The sequence below is a fragment of the Procambarus clarkii genome, chromosome 49 (genome assembly GCF_040958095.1).
Source record: "Procambarus clarkii isolate CNS0578487 chromosome 49, FALCON_Pclarkii_2.0, whole genome shotgun sequence".
NCBI lineage: Eukaryota > Metazoa > Arthropoda > Malacostraca > Decapoda > Cambaridae > Procambarus > Procambarus clarkii.
The window spans coordinates 16554683-16561820 of NC_091198.1; positions in this window are offsets into that span (position 1 = coordinate 16554683).

Sequence of the window (7138 nt, forward strand, 5' to 3'; positions counted from 1 at the left end):
TTAAACATATAAAATGAGTTATAGACAGACAATTTTATTTCTAGATAGAGCAAGTAATGTATCTAGATACAGTTCATACAATCGAGAATCTCAGGGCATCGACTTCCGTATAGTCTATACCTGCCTGTATATACACAATACAGTTATCGTCTATAGTGGAATATATTATCGTTATTGTCACTTTTTATTGTCTCTGATTATTCTGTTTTACTTTATATAAGATTTAGTACTGAAAAGTGACTTGGTTCTTGGCAATAGTTGATTTGATATGTTTATTTTAGAATTATGATCTCTTTTATACACTGTGACGTCACACATTTGTGGCAAAGGACAATATTAAACACCTTCGGGATTCTCTAGTTAAATGATAAAGTTAAATGTTCTACTTTATATAAGATTTAGTACTGAAAAGTGACTTGCTTTTTGCCAATATTTTATTTGATATGTTTTAGAATTATGATCTCTTTTATACACAATGACGTCACACATTTGTGGCAAAGGACTATATAAAACACCTCCGCGGATTCTCTAGTTAAACGATATATCTATATGTAAATCTATAAAATAAAATATCTATCTATCCAAAGTAAGAAGTCAGATGCGTGGAGATAACCTCACCCAACCTTCCAAGATGACACACTGGGAGTGTGTGAGTATCACAGGCTAGTCGGGGTCGGCCCCATAGCCACCCTTTACAAATTATTGGCACCTATAGCGACCCCCCTTCCCCCACACCTCTACCCAATTTTCCTCTGACAACTAGAGCTAAAGTTCCAAACTTACCGATTACCTTTTGAACAGAGATCTTGTCGCTCAGCCGTAGGAAGTTGGCAGGTCTTATCAATCCAATCTTCCTTTGGTTGGAGATGGCGGATCCCAATCATGGAATTCAATTCCACAGCCACAAAGAGTCGACTTAATCTCTTTGAAATTCACCAGATCAGACCCACTAAGCTTGTAGTCCCTGTGTCGTCTCTCGTGTGCTGGTGACACACTCTTGAAAAGGTTCTCCTTAAGCATACACATCAATGTACACCATTTGACAATTACGGGGCAACATAGTTGAATCTGGCGCGAAGTTCCCGTAGAGTTTCATCTTGATGTAGTTCTCATTATTACTGTTCCAGTACAGTACTGTATTGTCATCATTCACAGGTCTGGGTAGTACAGTCGGGCTCGTTCTCCACACACAATCGATAATTTCAGGTTCGAATCCCGGACGGGACAGAAATAGTTGTGAACATTTCCTTTCGCCTAATGCCGCTGTTCACCTAGCAGTGAGTAGGTACTCAGGAGTTAGTCAGCTTGTTGTGGGTTTGCTTCCTGGGCGGGGTCAGTAATTCAATCTTGGCGGGGGACGGGGGGGGAGACCTCGATATAAGTCTACCGTGTATGAACACACCCTGGCTTCCTGTCCCCCCGACACAATTATATATATTGTGTCCTGAAAGATATTATTAATAGGAACGTTATCCCCCACAGACACAAATCAGAAGATACAATTAGCAATTTACTACAAAAACAAAAAAACGGCTCATCTACTCATAAAGAACTTCCCAGACACCAAACAGAACTCCTTGAAGGAAACCAAAGTCGTCTACATGCCTTCTCATGCCCACTTGGGGACTGTCAGCCCCAAAGATCTCAGTATATAGGCAAGACAACAACGTCTCTTTCTAGGCGATTAACAATGCACAAACAACAGGGCTCCATCATGGAACATATAATCTTCACACACAACCAAACCATCACCAGAGACATCTTAACTTGCAACACAGAAATTATCGACAGATACAACGATAACAAGAGACTCGACATCAGTGAGGCCCAACACATCAAAAAGTCAAAACCAAGAATCAACAGCCAATTAACACATAATTACATTCTACCCACTTCAACCAACTGTGAGTTTGTCAAATAAACAAACTCACACTAAACACAGAAAAGCCCTACTACATTTTATTTGGTAGTAAATCATCAAATCAAATTCAACTTCAGATAGACAATGTTAATATTACCAATAAAAAGTGAGGGAAAGTTCCTTGGCCAATACAAAGACAAAAAACTGAACTTCAGCACCTACATACAATACATAACAAAAATGTTTCAAAAAGCGGTCGGTATAGTCTCTAAAATCAGAAATTATATTCCCCACCCTATTCTCTCATTATACTATGCGCTAATATATCCCTATCTTACATACGGTATCTGTGCATGGGGTTCAAGCACTGCAAACTACCTCAAGCCTATCATTAATCAGCAATCTGCTATCAGAACTATAACAAACTCTGTCTTCAGACAATACACAGCCCCTCTGTTTAAGTCCCTTAACATGCTAAACATACACTTCACTCCACACATTCTCATGTGCTATCTACATGTACAAAACCTTTTCATAAACTGCTAATCTTGATCTGAAACTTTTATTTGATAGGTGTAGTTGAACCCATGAGCACCACACCAGAAATAAATATATCTTTGATATCTCCAAAGTCAAATTAAATCTGTACAAACACTCCATGCAAATGAAAGGGCCCTAGTCTATGGAACTCACTCCCTAATGAATTAAAAAAAATTCCAGCCTATGCCTTATTCAAAAGTAAAACCAAAAAGTATCTAATTTCATCCTCATAGTTTCCTAACTTGTGCTTCAAACTCACACTGTATCTTGTACTGCCCTCTTCCCTCAATATTAGTACTTAAGACATATCTTCACCAGTGTAATCACCTCTGTCAATTTATATTGCAGTTATATGTTCATATAAATTTGTCTACAATGTACTTTTTCATCTGAGATGTTAGATTAAGGACCTCCCCCTAGACTGCTATGCGTGTTAGTGGCTTTACAAGAATGTACACATACCAATTTTATGTAATCTGAACACACCCATTGTACCTCCTTGTAAATAAATATTATTATTATTATTATTATTATTATTATTATTATTATTATTATTATTATTATTATTATTATTATTATTATTATTATTATTATTATTATTATTATTGTTATTATTATTAATTATTATTATTATATGTTAGGCTACATTGGTCTAGGTTAGATAGGCTTGAAAATCCGTCAGTGAATCGTCATGTGAACTATCTGTTCTGTATAACCGCTGCGCACTAGTGTGTTGCTAGGCAAGTCTGCAAGCGTTGCAACACTTACGTCATCCTCACTTGCATCACCAATTAACTACTGAATCCATTAAATGTTGTTTATCTCCAAGAGTGGAGAATTCGACACGATCTTCAATTGTCTGGACAATCAGGGTGTGGGCGCACCAAAGACATACATTTGAATTACTACTCAAGTTCAAGTTTAAGTATGTTTATTGAGATAAGCAAGAAATACATCTCAAAGAGATAGAGTAGCTTAGGCTTAGGCTACTACTTTCTTTTCCTTAAAGGCAAAAATATGCAGGATTATCCCTTGGGTTTGGTTATTTTTTTGTTTACTGTAGCTCCCACTCATGCGACTTTCAGTGAATGGAGGATTCTGACTTCAAGGTCCCTTTCTTCATCAATCTGCTGCAAGGTAGTGCTGTTAATTTAGTAGTTGTGACGTGGATTGTTATGCCCAACATGCAAGGTCTTGCATTTATCGTTATGAAAACTCATTTGCTTGTCTTCTGACCATTTGTAGACTCCACACCCATTAAGCTTCAAACAGTAAATATTGTTAAGTTATCCTATTATCATATTGGTTATATATATATATATATATATATATATATATATATATATATATATATATATATATATATATATATATATATATATATATATATATATATATATATATATATATATATATATATATGCAGAGATAATGTTAATAAAACAATTAAAATCGTTTAATGTACTCTATATATCATAATAGATTACTTTGAAACCCGTATCAGTCACTAAACAAAAAATTGGGCTACTCTTATTACAAATTCGCTACTTTTAGACCATCAGCTCGCTACTTTTAGACCGTCAGCTCGCTACTTTTAGACCGTCAGCTCGCTACTTTTAGACCGTCAGCTCGCTACTTTTAGACCATCAGCTCGCTACTTTTAGACCGTCAGCTCGCTACTTTTCGACCGTCAGCTCGCTACTTTTAGAACGTCAACTCGCTACTTTTCGACCGTCAGCTCGCTACTTTTAGACCGTCAGCTCGCTACTTTTAGACCGTCAGCTCGCTACTTTTAGACCGTCAGCTCGCTACTTTTAGACCGTCAGCTCGCTACTTTTAGCAATTTGAATCTGGCAACCCTGAGTCAGAATTCGGCTCAATAACCACACTCAGGAGTCAAATTTCCGACATTTCAGATATTTTGAAAACTGCAGGGGGGTTTGGGCAAAATATGACCCATCGCCGTTTTCAGTAATTGGCATATTTTCGGTATAAAAAGTCGTAATTTGAAAATGAAAATAGGTGCAGAGAGTCAGAATTCGGCTCAAAAACCACACCCAGGAGTCAAATTTCGGACATTTCAGTTATTTTGAAAACTGCAGGGGGGTTTGGGCAAAATATGACCCATCGCCGTTTTCAGCAATTGGCATATTTTCGGTATAAAAAGTCGTAATTTGAAAATGAAAATAGGTGCAGAGAGTCAGAATTCGGCTCAAAAATCACGCTCAAGAGTCAAATTTCGGACATTTCAGATATTTTGAAAACTGCAGGGGGGTTTGGGCAAAATATGACCCATCGCCGTTTACAGTAATTGGCATATTTTCGGTATAAAAAGTCGTAATTTGAAAATGAAAATAAGTGCAGAGAGTCAGAATTCGGCTCAAAAACCACACCCAGGAGTCAAATTTCGGACATTTCAGTTATTTTGAAAACTGCAGGGGGGTTTGGGCAAAATATGACCCATCGCCGTTTTCAGTAATTGGCATATTTTCGGTATAAAAAGTCGTAATTTGAAAATGAAAATAGGTGCAGAGAGTCAGAATTTGGCTCAAAAATCACGCTCAGGAGTCAAATTTCGGACATTTCAGATATTTTGAAAACTGCAGGGGGGTTTGGGCAAAACATGACCCATCGCCGTTTTCAGTAATTGGCATATTTTCGGTATAAAAAGTCGTAATTTGAAAATGAAAATAGGTGCAGAGAGTCAGAATTTGGCTCAAAAAATCACGCTCTGGAGTCAAATTTCGGACATTTCAGATATTTTGAAAACTGCAGGGGGGTTTGGGCAAAATATGACCCATCGCCGTTTTCAGTAATTGGCATATTTTCGGTATAAAAAGTCGTAATTTAAAATGAAAATAGGTGCAGAGAGTCAGAATTCGGCTCAGAAACCACACCCAGGAGTCAAATTTCGGGCATTTCAGTTATTTTGAAAACTGCAGGAGGGTTTGGGCAAAATATGACCCATCGCCGTTTTCAGTAATTGGCATATTTTCGGTATAAAAAGTCGTAATTTGAAAATGAAAATAGGTGCAGAGAGTCAGAATTCGGCTCAAAAATCACGCTCAAGAGTCAAATTTCGGACATTTCAGATATTTTGAAAACTGCAGGGGGGTTTGGGCAAAATATGACCCATCGCCGTTTTCAGTAATTGGCATATTTTCGGTGTAAAAAATAGTAATTTGAAAATGAAAATAGGTGCAGAGAGTCAGAATTCGGCTCAAAAATCACGCTCTGGAGTCAAGTTTCGGACATTTCAGATATTTTGAAAACTGCAGGGGGGTTTGGGCAAAATGTGACCCATCGCCGTTTTCAATAATTTGCATATTTTCAGTGTAAAAAGTCGTAATTTGAAAATGAAAATAGGTGCAGAGAGTCAGAAATCGGCTCAAAAATCACGCTCAGGAGTCAAATTTCGGACATTTCAGATATTTTGAAAACTGCAGGTGGGTTTGGGCAAAATATGACCCATCGCCGTTTTCAGTAATTGGCATATTTTCGGTGTAAAAAGTCGTAATTTGAAAATGAAAATAGGTGCAGAGAGTCAGAATTCGGCTCAAAAACCACACTCAGGAGTCAAATTTCCGACATTTCAGATATTTTGAAAATTGCAGGGGGGTTTGGGCAAAACATGACCCATCGCCGTTTTCAGTAATTGGCATATTTTTGGTGTAAAAAGTCGTAATTTGAAAATGAAAATAGGTGCAGAGAGTCAGAATTCGACTCAAAAATCACGCTCAGGGAGTCAAGTTTCGGACATTTCAGATATTTTGAAAACTGCAGGGGATTTGGGCAAAATATGACCCATCGCCGTTTTCAATAATTGGCATATTTTCGGTGTAAAAAGTCGTAATTTGAAAAGGAAAATAGGTGCAGAGAGTCAGAATTCGGCTCAAAAATCACGATCAGGAGTCAAATTTCGGACATTTCAGATATTTTGAAAACTGCAGGGGGGTTTGGGCAAAATATGACCCATCGCCGTTTTCAATAATTGGCATAATTTCGGTGTAAAAAGTCGTAATTTGAAAATGAAAATAGGTGCAGAGTGTCAGAATTCGGCTAAAAAATCACGCTAAGTAGGCAAATTTCCGACATTTCACATATTTTGAAAACTGCAGGGGGGTTTGGGCAAAATGTGACCCATCGCCGTTTTCAGTAATTGGCATATTTTCGGTGTAAAAAGTAGTAATTTGAAAATATGAGTCTGCAATATACAAGAACGAGGTTGTGGATGCAGATCAAGATCTTGGTAATCTTCAACTGTAAAGACGTGGAAGGACTCCACAGCCATTAAGCTTCAAACAGTAAATATTGTTAAGTTATCCTATTATCATATTGGTTAAATATATATATGCAGAGATAATGTTAATAAAACAATTAAAATCGTTTAATGTACTCTATATATCATATATCATAATAGATTACTTTGAAACCCGTAACAGTCACTAAACAAAAAATTGGGCTACTCTTATTACAAATTCGCTACTTTTAGACCGTCAGCTCGCTACTTTTAGACCGTCAGCTCGCTACTTTTAGACCCCTACTTTTAGACCGTCAGCTCGCTACTTTTAGACCGTTAGCTCGCTACTTTTAGACCGCTACTTTTAGACCGTCAGCTCGCTACTTTTAGACCGCTACTTTTAGACCGTCAGCTCGCTACTTTTAGACCGCTACTTTTAGACCGTCAGCTCGCTACTTTTAGACCGCTACTTTTAGACCGTCAGCTCGCTACTTTTA